Consider the following 11,703-nt stretch of genomic DNA (forward strand, 5'->3'; position numbering starts at 1 on the left):
TGTGTGTGTGTGTGTGTGTGTGTGTGTGTGTGTGTGTGTGTGTGTGTTTCCTAGACCTGTTTCCACCTTGAAATAAAATCTCTTCTCTGTCTGGCTTTGGAGACATTCGCAGATCATGTGGTTGGAACATTCTAATATAATAATTGTCTCAAGTAAAACCTGTCCTTACCTAAGTTTGATTTTTTTTAAATTTGGCAGTGGTAAATGTTTCAGTTGATTCATATTTTTTTAAAAATGTTTTTAATGTTTATTTATTTTTGAAGGAGAGAGAAACAGAGTGTGAAGGGGGGGACAGAGAGAGGGAGACACAGAATCTGAAGCAGGCTCCAGGCTTTGAGCTGTCAGCACAGAGCCCGACACGGAGCTTGAACCCACAAACCGCAAGATCATGGCCTGACCCGAAGTTAGACGCTCAACTGACTGAGCCACCCAGGCGCCCCTTAGTTGATTCATCTATGTCAAGAAATATTTATTCTCTATTTTTGTGTTACCAGGTTTAATATATGTTCATCAGGTCAAATTAGTTCCTGTGTTTTTCACATTTTTGAATCTTTAATAAATGGTATCTGGTTTTATTTATTTATTTTTTGAGAGAGAGAGAGAGAGAGAGAGAGAGAGAGAGCGAGCGTGCGCGTGTGCGCGTGCAAGTGGGGCAGGGGCAGAGGAAAAGAGAAAGAGAGAGAATCTTAAGCAGACTTGATGCTCAGCACAGAGTCCTGACTCAGGGCTTGATCTCGTGACTGTGAGACCATGACCTGAGCAGAAATCAAGAGCTGGATGCTTAACTGACTGAGCCACCCAGGTACCCCAAGTGGTATCTGTTTTTAAGTGATATCACAGGGAGCCATGTCAAAACCTTCCTGTGGATGAGGAAATATCCTTTGTAACTTCTTGCAAATATACTTATTTTGCTCTCTTGACAATTTTACAAGCAATAAAACTCCTCATAAACAAATAGATTCATGACTCTCACCTATTATTAACTTCTCTATTATGGGTTTAATGAAATGTTCCACTGTAAACTCATTTATTTGCTTGGGATTATGGAAGTCCATACTGAAACTTCTTTCTTGTCAACACAGTATAAGCAAGGAAAAATAATTTCCATCTACTCTTCTGAGCTTTTGGCAGAGACCCCTGTAATAAAAGATAGATTAACAGGGGAAAAAAGATGTTCAGTAACACGTATACTTCCTCTATACATGGGAGAGACACAGGGAAAAATGAGTAACTCCCCAAGTAGCCTCAGCCACCTGCTTAAATACGACCTTCAGGGGGCGCCTGGGTGGCGCAGTCGGTTAAGCGTCCGACTTCAGCCAGGTCACGATCTCGCGGTCCGTGAGTTCGAGCCCCGCGTCGGGCTCTGGGCTGATGGCTCAGAGCCTGGAGCCTGTTTCCGATTCTGTGTCTCCCTCTCTCTCTGCCCCTCCCCCGTTCATGCTCTGTCTCTCTCTGTCCCAAAAATAAATAAACATTGAAAAAAAAATTTATAAAAAAAAAAATACGACCTTCAGCTAAAGACAAAAGAAATATGGGGCAACGCCAGCTATGAAGAATTTATCCAAGAAAGCTGGATAAACAAGGATTAAGTTTGTTATGCTTCTGATCACATTTTTGTGTAGGGCCATCCTTCTCTTCCTCTATAGAGGAGACACCCTTTACAAGTAGAGATTTCCTTTAAAAGTAATTCCCCTTATGAAAGGGTAACTTCCACTCTGTTCTGAGCTTCTCCTGTGTCTCCTGTTTCTCAAAATAAGCAGCTCAACATAATCCTTACAGCAAAAGGGTGTATTTGGGGATGGCATATTCTAATGCCCTTCAGTGACTAGTTAGCCATATCACATCACAGAATAATCCACCTTTTAAAGATCTCAAAATCTCTCCCAGGGGCTCTGTCGATGGAGCTGTAGGACTCTTGGTCTCTGGTTTGTGAATTCAAGCCCCACGCTGGGTGTAAATATTACTTTAAAAAACTCAAATCTTGGGATGCCTGGGTGGCTTAGTCCGTTAAGCATCCAACTCTTGGTTTCGGCTCAGGTCATGATTTCATGGTTCGTGAGATGGAGTCCCACATCAGGCTCTGCACTGATGGTCCAGGGACTGCTTGGGATTCTTTCTCCCTCTCTCTCTGCCCCTTCCTCTCCCACTTGTGCTCTCTCAAAATAAATAAATAAACTTAAAGAAATTAAATCTTAAAAAAAAATCCCTCCCAGATACCATATATTTTTTAATGTACTAATATATCATCATATCATCATGTATCCACGTTGGGGTCATGCCAGGATATTTTCATTTTACCTGAAAATATTTTAAATATGCTAATTTCCTATCTAAACATTATCATATTTCAATTGATTACCATTTCTGTGGTGAAATCTTCCACATCTAGGGATGTAAGAGAATCACTTATTTCATGATAGATGTTAATTCACAGATATTGCCATAAAAATTATTGAGGGCAAAAACAAGGCTATTGAAAATTTGAAAATCCAGTTTTGCTTTTTGTAGGGTTTAAATAAAACCCTAAAAATACCCTTAGATATATTGCAAAATTAATTATTTTTTAGGTGAAAGTAAATTGAAATGTCTTTTAAGGACTATATAGTGTACAGGCTTTGTTATCCACATCTGCCAGAACATTGAGAAATAGAAAACAAAGAAAACAACTGAAATATACTACAATTTTTTAAAAGTAACCCTCCACCCAACACGGGGCTAAAACTCACCACCACAAAATCAAGAGTTGCATGCCCTACCAGCTGAACCAACCAGGTGACCCACTACCACGTTTAGATTAAAAAAAAAAAAAAAAAAAAGCAAACATGCTTTTTAACCACCTTCAGAGTGATAGTAAAGTGAATTTGAAATTACGTTATATTTAGAAATTATTGACTTAACCATATTGTGATGTCAACAACGTTTATCTCGAATGCATTTGAGTATAATTATCTCAAGTGTGGAACAATATAGTAAGTATAAAAAGAGCGATGTAATTTAATCTTTGTTTTAAAGTTATTGCTTTTTTAAAAGTAATAAATTATCACATGCCTTAGCCCTCCAAGCCCTACACCTCAGGTCTTGTCCCTGGGTAACTCTCTGGAACACAGCACAGGGTTGAGTCTGACTCCGAGGTGAATGGGGAGTATAAACGGAAATGATGGCCTGGGTGCACTTGTGAAATTGCACATTCCGCCCAGGCAGAATCTGCATTTCACATTCCAGTTTGCATCCATTTGCAGTTAAGTTGTTTAACTTAACTTTAATTGCAACAGTGTTCCAGGCTCCAGCCACCGCCCACATCCACCCCGCACCAAGGTCCCAGCTCCCAAGATCACTGAGTTGCTTCATCCTCTCTGGCGGGACTCGTGGCTTTTGACTTGAATCGTTTTCAGCTGTGAAGAGGAAAACATCTGACTTTCCAACATAAGTGACGCCCACAAAACTCTAAGCTTTTACCTTAAAATTGTTTGAAACGTTAACTTGAAATAGAAAGTGCCGCTTCCCAGGATAAAGGCCAGGCTGACTCTAGCACTCCCAAGCCCCGAAAACCCAGGAGGGAATCCCAGATCCCGCGCTGGAGTCGGCCCCGCCCACGCCTGTCCTCTCCGCGCGCCTCGTATCTATGGTTACCGCCAGTCCCTGAGACCCCGCCTCCCTCTCCCGCCGACCTTACGCCAGCCGGGCTTCGCTCTGCGTCCCGCACAGGCCCCGCCTCTTCCCTTTGCGCGCGCGCGGTTGCCTGCAGACCCGGAAGCGGGTTTCGTGGAGCGGTGGCCAGTCTGTGGAGTGTGAGTTTCGTCTTTCTTGTTTAAACCTGCGCCTCGCAGTCTCCCCTCCTCTGTCCCCGGGGTCTGGGGGCCGCTAAAAATCTCCGCACCACCTCCTCCAGTCCGAGTAAATTCAGACGTCTCCGTGGGAGGCCGGGGGCTTCCCTTTTTGTTTGGAATTCGCGAGGTGGATGTTCGCTGCTCTCTGCCCCTAGAGGGCAGCGCCGGGCCGCCCCCTCGGTAGAGGCTGGTCCTTACCTGCGTCCTGAGATTCTGGAGAGCTCAGCCCTCTCCAGAGGCACGCTCACTTCCTCTCACCTCGCGTCTTTCTCAGCCGGCTACTCTTAGTTCCCCAGGCCTCACCTTGTGCTGGGGAGGACTAGAAAGGGCCTGTCTTGAGACAGACCGTGCACCCGGCGCTGGATAATGTGTTTTTGTGGGAGGTGGGCATCCTGTTACACCCCACTTCTGGGTGAGAGGAATCCGGAGGAGGGGGACTGCCCATCTTAAAAAGAAAAGTCAGTTATTTTACCAGCAAAATGATTTTATTCTGGAAGAAGCAGAGGAATTGCAGTTCGGGACATGCATGGAGTGGTGAATTATTGGCAAGTTGGGAGAGAAAGGGAAGGTCAGCTCGTATTTTTAGGAGGAAATTGGGGAGGGTTTTTTGTTTTTTATTTATTTATTTAAAAAAAAAATTTTTTTTTTTCCAACGTTTATTTTTTTTGGGACAGAGAGAGACAGAGCATGAACGGGGGAGGGGCAGAGAGAGAGGGAGACACAGAATCGGAAACAGGCTCCAGGCTCCGAGCCATCAGCCCAGAGCCTGACGCGGGGCTCGAACTCACGGAGCGCGAGATCGTGACCTGGCTGAAGTCGGACGCTTAACCGACTGCGCCACCCAGGCGCCCCTTTTATTTATTTTTTTAAAGAGAGAGCACGTGCGCGAGAGCACGAGCGGGGGACGAGCAGAGAGGGAGACCGAGAATCCCAAGCGGGCTCCGTGTTGTCAGCACAGAACCTGATGAAGGGCTCACACTTAGGAACTGCGAGATCGTGACCTGAGCTGAAATCAAGGAGTCGGAGGCTTAATTGACTGAGCCGCCCAGGCGCCCCCGGGGGGAGTTTTAAACGGAAGTTCATTGGAGAAGAACAAGAGTTGAAGGTTGTGGCGGTTTTTCAGTGGCTGCAAGTGGTGGTCAGTGCGTCTGTTGGTGGGGCAGGAAGGGATCTTCCTTTATTTTCTTACAAGCAGGAGATGAAATCCCCGTGTGAAAAAGGACCTCCCTTGTTAAAGTAATTCTTCTGTTAGTTCTTCCTGCTGGTTAAGCAGGCTACCGGGAGTGGTACTTGCCAGAGAGCTCCCACTTCAGGGTTTCCCTACTCCACTTTAAATGAGGTTTCCTTATTTATTTTCACAAGACCTACCGAGAGAATTACAGAAAAATGAATGAGGGAGAACCAGAAGCAGATGGCAAAGTAGCAGCAGTGGGAGAAAAGAAGGTTGAGAAATTTAGAGTAAAAAGGAAATCTCCAGAGGGATGATGGGGAGCAAAATGTAGAGAGGGGCCACAGGAGCGTGGGTAACAAAGGGGAAGGCACTTCACTTGGAGCCAAGGGAGAGGTTGAAAGAGTTGGAGTCCTGGCAGCCTGCGCGATGTGGTGCTGAGAGGAAAGAAGGGGCCAATGGGAGGAGACCAGAGGAACGGAGGGAGAAACAGACTTGGGAGAAACAGCCGGGAGGGAGCCCAGCAAGCTGGGGGTGCCAGAGAGTGGGGACAGAGGGAGAGTAGCAGGGAAAGAGCACACTTAACTGGGAGAGCAGATGCGAGCTGGGGAGGAAAGAGAAATGCACGAAGATTGGGGATAATCAGAAAGATTGGGGAGAAAGCAACACGGAGGGGAACAGGTTACATAATGGGTCAGAACAAGTGTGCAAGAAGAAACCCAGAGGAGAGAAACGGCGGGACAGGAGAGGGGAACAGAATGAGCAGAAACCCAAGGGGAAAATGGAAAAGCAAACCAAAAAAAAAAAAAAAAAAAAAAAGAAAAGGGGCTGGGGGAGAGATAAATATTGAGAGAAGGAAAGACAGTAGTGAGCAAAGTAATCCAGATGAATGGCGAATTGGTTGGATATGGATGATGAAGTATGTTACGTTACGTATGGCTTTATAATACAATACACTTAAAATTAGAATAAATTATGCAGATAAGGGTGAGGATTGCAAAACTCCTTTCTAAAAAGCCTGTGCATCTTATAATTATTTGCTTCAGAATACACCTTCTGTTTGCAATCCCTGTCCAGCCAGGAAGGCAGAGACTTCATTCAGTCATGGGTCACCCTCTTCCCTTTGCCTGGGCTCCGAGGATAGAAGTGGGGCAAGAAATGGCCATCATCACACGCTGCCTTTTTATGGAACATGAAAACTGACAACTGTTGCTTCTTTGTAATGGATTTTACTTTTTTCTTCCTGATTCGCTTATATTTACATCATTTTCCTTTTTGAAGCTTGAAATACATCTTTATACTTTCCTATAAATAATTAACTTCTGAAGTGAGCTTTGAAGGCATCCTATAAACCGTTTCTGGCATTCTTTTCTAAGCATGACCTTGCCATTTTTAAAAATTTTGGTCTCATACTTCATTGTTTAAAAAAAAAATTGTTTTTTAACTTTTTTAAGTACATCGTGTGGTTCAGACAGGTCTGTAAGCTCTCTCTTTGTCATGTATATTGAGAACTTCCTTTAGTGTCTAGTATAATTTTAGACTGTTCCAGTGTGTACTTCGTAAACATGTCAGTAATCTCTTATGTAAGTCGAAACCTGGTTTAAGCTGTCACTTTAATATTCAGTTTTCTTACCTTTTATGTGATCTTTTGAAACAGTGGGCCATGAGCTACCGAATAGACATTCCCCTCAAGTTCCTCTTGCCTGCTTTTTGCAAATATTGAAGAATGGGCTGATTTACTTGGAAAGGTCACCTAACAGAGCCCATCTGTTCCTGGTGAGGAAATTCGTGTCTTGTTTCTATAGGTGGCTGCCTTGCAGTGTTTACAGCAGCAATTCATTATGTGTTCAAAGTTCTGAATTTTGTAAATGTTTTAGTGTGATGTTCTGGATAAGGGGAGTTTAGTGCCTGAGCACACAGCGATTATACCTTGAGATAAAAGTTTCCTAAGGGCGCCTGGCTGGCTCATTTGGTAGAGGGTGTGATTCTTTTTAATTTTTTTTTAATGTTTTTATTCATTTTTGAGAGACCAAAAGAGACGCACGAGCAGGCGAGGGGCAGAGAGAGAGGGAGACACAGAAGCAGGCTCCAGGCTCTGAGCTGTCAGCACAGAGCCCCGACACAGGGCTCGAACTTACGAACGTTGAGATCATGACCTGAGTTGAAGTCAGACACTTAACCAACCGAACCACCTAAGTGCTCCTAGCGTGCGACTCTTGATCTCAGGGTCATGAGTTCAAGCCTAACACTGGGCTTAGAGATTATTTAAAAAGAAAAAAAATAAAGGAAAAGAAAAGAAATGGAAGTTTCCTTAGCCCAGACATGTGAAAGATGGTCCTGGAATTTTTAAGAGAGAAGAGTGATGTGGGCAAACTCTGCCCACTGGGCCCTTCAGGCCACCCTATCAGAATTCAGTTGTACCCAGTTTTGCTTACTCAACGCAGACCTTCTCAGGATAACTTGGTGGAATGACTCCCTTGTGGGCCTCGGTGAGCCCAGCTCAACATGGAGATGACGGACTAGACAGACACTGAATTTGAGCAACGCTGAGCCCTGAATTCATTGGCAGAATACAATGCATATCTCGTGTGGCAGTTCTTGGACAGAGTGCCCAGATGTCAGTAGAATTGTAAATGGGTCCCTGTCCTCCAAAAATGAAACACAGAACACTAGGATGGAGGCAGAGACGCAGACTCTGAGTCACAGACCATCTCTCTGCAGCAGGGGTGACTCTCTCGGCAGAGTATGTCCCTCCCTGGCATCGAACCCTCTGCTGGCTCCATCGTCACCAGGACAGAATACAGACTCACTGTGGCTGCACGGCCCGAATCGTCAGGCCCTGCCAGTGTCTCCAGCCTCGTCCTGGGACCTTACCCTCTCCTCACAGCTCGCTGTGCCCCAGTCACGATCACCTTTCCTCTGTTCCCAAACACCAGCCTTTTCTGTCACAGGTCCTCGTCCCTGCTCTGACCTGATGTCCCTAAACCATGTCAGCTCTGGCCCTTTGTCCTTCAGGTTTAGGCTCAGATGTCTCTCCAGGCTCTCCAGCCCGACACTTCAAGTGCCCTTCCCCAGCCATCTGTCGTGTTATGCAGGTTGAATCGTCTCCATTGAGTCTTTCCTGTTTTGTCTCAGCTGGAGGGAGCACGAAGTCCCTCCTTCCCAGGCTGGCGGCTGCACCTCACTTTGGGCTTGGGTTGAGCTGCCGGGCCTGTGGTAGAGCTGAGTAGTCCTCGGGGAAGACCAAGGAGGCCGGGCAGGTGGTGATGCTCATGCCAGTATTTGTTCTGGGAATTTCAGTTAATGGATCGAAATCTCCTGTGGCTGCTTATTTACTCAAGAGCAGAAGGACGAACCGGGGCCTGGGAGGCCCTACAGACCAGGGGTCCCCACGTGTTCACCTGCTGCGTCACTGCCCTTCACCAGCTCCCAGGTGGCCCGGGCTGTGCACGTCACCAGGGACCGGCTGCATCCTGGGCGGGGGCTTGGCTTCCAGCAGTTATCTGCTCAGAGTCAAGAGTCTCAGTTTCCCTTCGGGAAGGGTGAGGACGAGGTCAGGAGCCTCAGGGGACATAAAATAGGCACCACGAAGAACTAGAGGTTCTTGCAACTTGCTGTGAATGGGGACTGGAGACCTGGTGGCCTCTGGGAAGAGATCTGGGGCCTCTCTGTCTCTTGCGTCCCACCGCACTGGATCCGGCCAACCTTTGACTGTTTTTCAACTGGACTCCCTGTTGTCCTCACTTGCTCACAAGTGTTCCCTGGCGGGGCCACCTTGTTGGTGTCCATATGAAGACCCGGTGTCCTTCACTCTGCACTCGTGTCCATTACTGGTGTGGTGCCCGTGCCTCTTGGCCCAGTTTGCTCAGGCGCATGTGGAGGAGAGGTGGGAAGATGGGGGAAATGGAAGTGAGGCGAGAGGGGTGTGCGGGAGGGAAGCAGAAGCAAGTGTGGGCCCCCAGATGGCCCAGTGAACGTGTGTGCGCGTGTCCCGGGCATGGCTGTGGGGTGAGGGGTGTGTGGACCTATCGGGAAGGGTTGTCTCGGTTCCCGCGGGAGCGCCTGGAAGTGGTTTGTGGGTGGTTGTGGGGCTGCATGGGTCCGTTTGGGGAGCCGCTGTCGTGGCCCAGGTTCCCCCGGACCCAGATGCTGAGGCTGAGATTTGCCAGCTGGGGTTTAATTGGGAAACTTGATGACACTTGAGGAGACACGAACGGAGAGGGATTAGGCAGAGGCATGTTCCCCTGTGATGTTCGAGCCACAGGGAGCTCTGGCCGCAGCTCATGGTGCCTCGGTCCTAGGGGTTGGGGGGAATCTGGGAGGTGCCCCCCAGCATCTGTTCCACACAGTAACCTGTGTGGAGTCTGTGCAAGAATCATCGTCTGACACAGGATTTGGAGGGAAGGTCTCAGGGAACCTTCTGGATTATTCTGTGTTGCAAGTCAAGAAGGATTCAGATGCATTTTGGAAGATCTAAGTGAGAATTTTGAATGTTAAGAAGATATTGGGGTCTCATGGGGGCTCATGCATCCTGACCAGGTGCAGGGGAGGCACAGAAAGCCAAATCCAGCGCGCCTGGCTGGCTCAGTCAGTAGAACATGCGAGTCTTGATCTTGGTTGGGGTCAGCTGCTCTGTCCCTCACGATGAAGACTGTTCCAAGGGCAAACAATACCCCTGCGCATTTCAGTGCCCCCAAATGAAGGCCATGCGAGAGGTTGCACCACCGTCGTTTTGTGTGTTGCTGAGCCAGACTGTTCCCCGGTCGCCAGCCCCACCCACTGCCTCAGGACCGGGTGGGATCCTTCCTCCACCCCATCTCGAGTTTGTACGTGTCAGGAAATAATTTCAGTCAGCACACGCAGATGGTGGTTTCGCCCGTCTTCCACACGCACGTGCACGCCTCCCCCCAAAGCCTTTTATTCACTGTCTCGTTGAATCTTTAAACCCAAACATTCTCAGGGCGCCTGGGTGGCTCAGTCGGTTAAGCGTCCAACTTCGGCTTTGGTCGTGATCTCGAACCCCACATTGGGGTCTGCGCTGACCGTACAGAACCTTCTTGGGCTTCTCTTTCTCTCCCTCTCTCCCAGCCCCTCCCTGCTCATGTGTTCTCTCTCGCTCGTTCTCCCTCCCTCCCTCCCTTCAAATAAACTTAAAAAAATTGTTTTAAATAACAAAACATTCTCTATTAACTAATTGCCCCTCTGGTAAGCCCTTCTCTTCCTTACTCCCTTTTTTTTTTTTCATGTTTCAAGTTTTTATTTAAATTCTAGTTTGCTGGGGCGCCTGGGTGGCGCAGTCGGTTAAGCGTCCGACTCCAGCCAGGTCACGATCTCGCGGTCCGTGAGTTCGAGCCCCGCGTCGGGCCCTGGGCTGATGGCTCAGAGCCTGGAGCCTGCTTCCGATTCTGTGTCTCCCTCTCTCTCTGCCCCTCCCCCGTTCATGCTCTGTCTCTCTCTGTCCCAAAAATAAATAAACGTTGAAAAAAAAATTTAAAAAAAAATAAATTCTAGTTTGTTAACATACAGCGTAATATTAGTTTCAGGAGCAGAATGCAGTGATTCATCACCTACATATGACACCCAGTGCTCAGCACAACAAGTGGCCTCCTTAATGCACATCCCACCCCGTGCTCCCTTTCAGGACACAAGACCCTAAAAGCCTGCTTCCACGGTCTTCACTGTCTTCAAATCTGGGCTCCACTCGTCTCGTGAACCCCATGTGGTCAAGCTTTCAACAGCTACCGTGCCCCTGAGACTTTGTCTTTCAGAGCCACAGCGACCCCATTTCTCAGTCCAGGATTGAATGTCCTGTCTTTATTTTGCTTTTCCTGTCAGGGGCAGGTGGCACATGTGACCACTCCCCCTTCCTCGACACACTTTTTTTCTTAGTTTGAGGACATCTCGCTAAGCTTTTACTGCCCTATTTACCTGTTGGTTTCCCCGATCACTGGTCACCTCTTAGCTTCCCTGCTGGTGTCTGCTGAACTCCCCGGTCTCCGAGTGTGGGGCACCCCGCAGCTGAGTCCTTGAACCTCTTCTCTCTGGCTACACCCCTGCCTTTCCTTATCGCTTCATCTCCTGGTTCTCAGCACCACCTGCATGTCTCCTGGTTTCCGCTTCCTTTTTTTTTTTTTTTTTTTAAACGTTTATTTATTTTTGGGACAGAGAGAGACAGAGCATGAACGGGGGAGGGGCAGAGAGAGAGGGAGACACAGAATCAGAAACAGGCTCCAGGCTCTGAGCCATCAGCCCAGAGCCTGACGCGGGGCTCGAACTCACGCGAGATCACGCGAGATCACGCGAGATCTCGCGAGATCGTGACCTGGCTGAAGTCGGACGCTTAACCGACTGCGCCACCCAGGCGCCCCTCCTGGTTTCCGCTTCCACCAGACTTATGCCCCGGACTCCATCCCGTGTCCAGCTGCCTCGACATCTCTGCTAGGACGTCTGGGGCACATCCATCTTAACTTGTCCAGAACTGACTCGACCTCCCCCAGGCACCCTCCCCCTGCACCCTCCACATTTTGGTTAAGGGCAACCCTCTGCTTCCTGGGGCTTAGTGAACAGCTTGGCATAATTCTAAATATGAGATGCTACATTATTTGTAAATATTTGTGTATGATGAAAAAAATCTGATGTTTGCTTCAAATGAGAGGAGGAACATATCATTTCTTTCAAGACACGGGGGGCAAATGTTGGAAGACACGC

The sequence above is a fragment of the Herpailurus yagouaroundi genome, unplaced genomic scaffold (genome assembly GCF_014898765.1).
Source record: "Herpailurus yagouaroundi ecotype Mexico unplaced genomic scaffold, PumYag 220, whole genome shotgun sequence".
Classification (NCBI taxonomy): domain Eukaryota; kingdom Metazoa; phylum Chordata; class Mammalia; order Carnivora; family Felidae; genus Herpailurus; species Herpailurus yagouaroundi.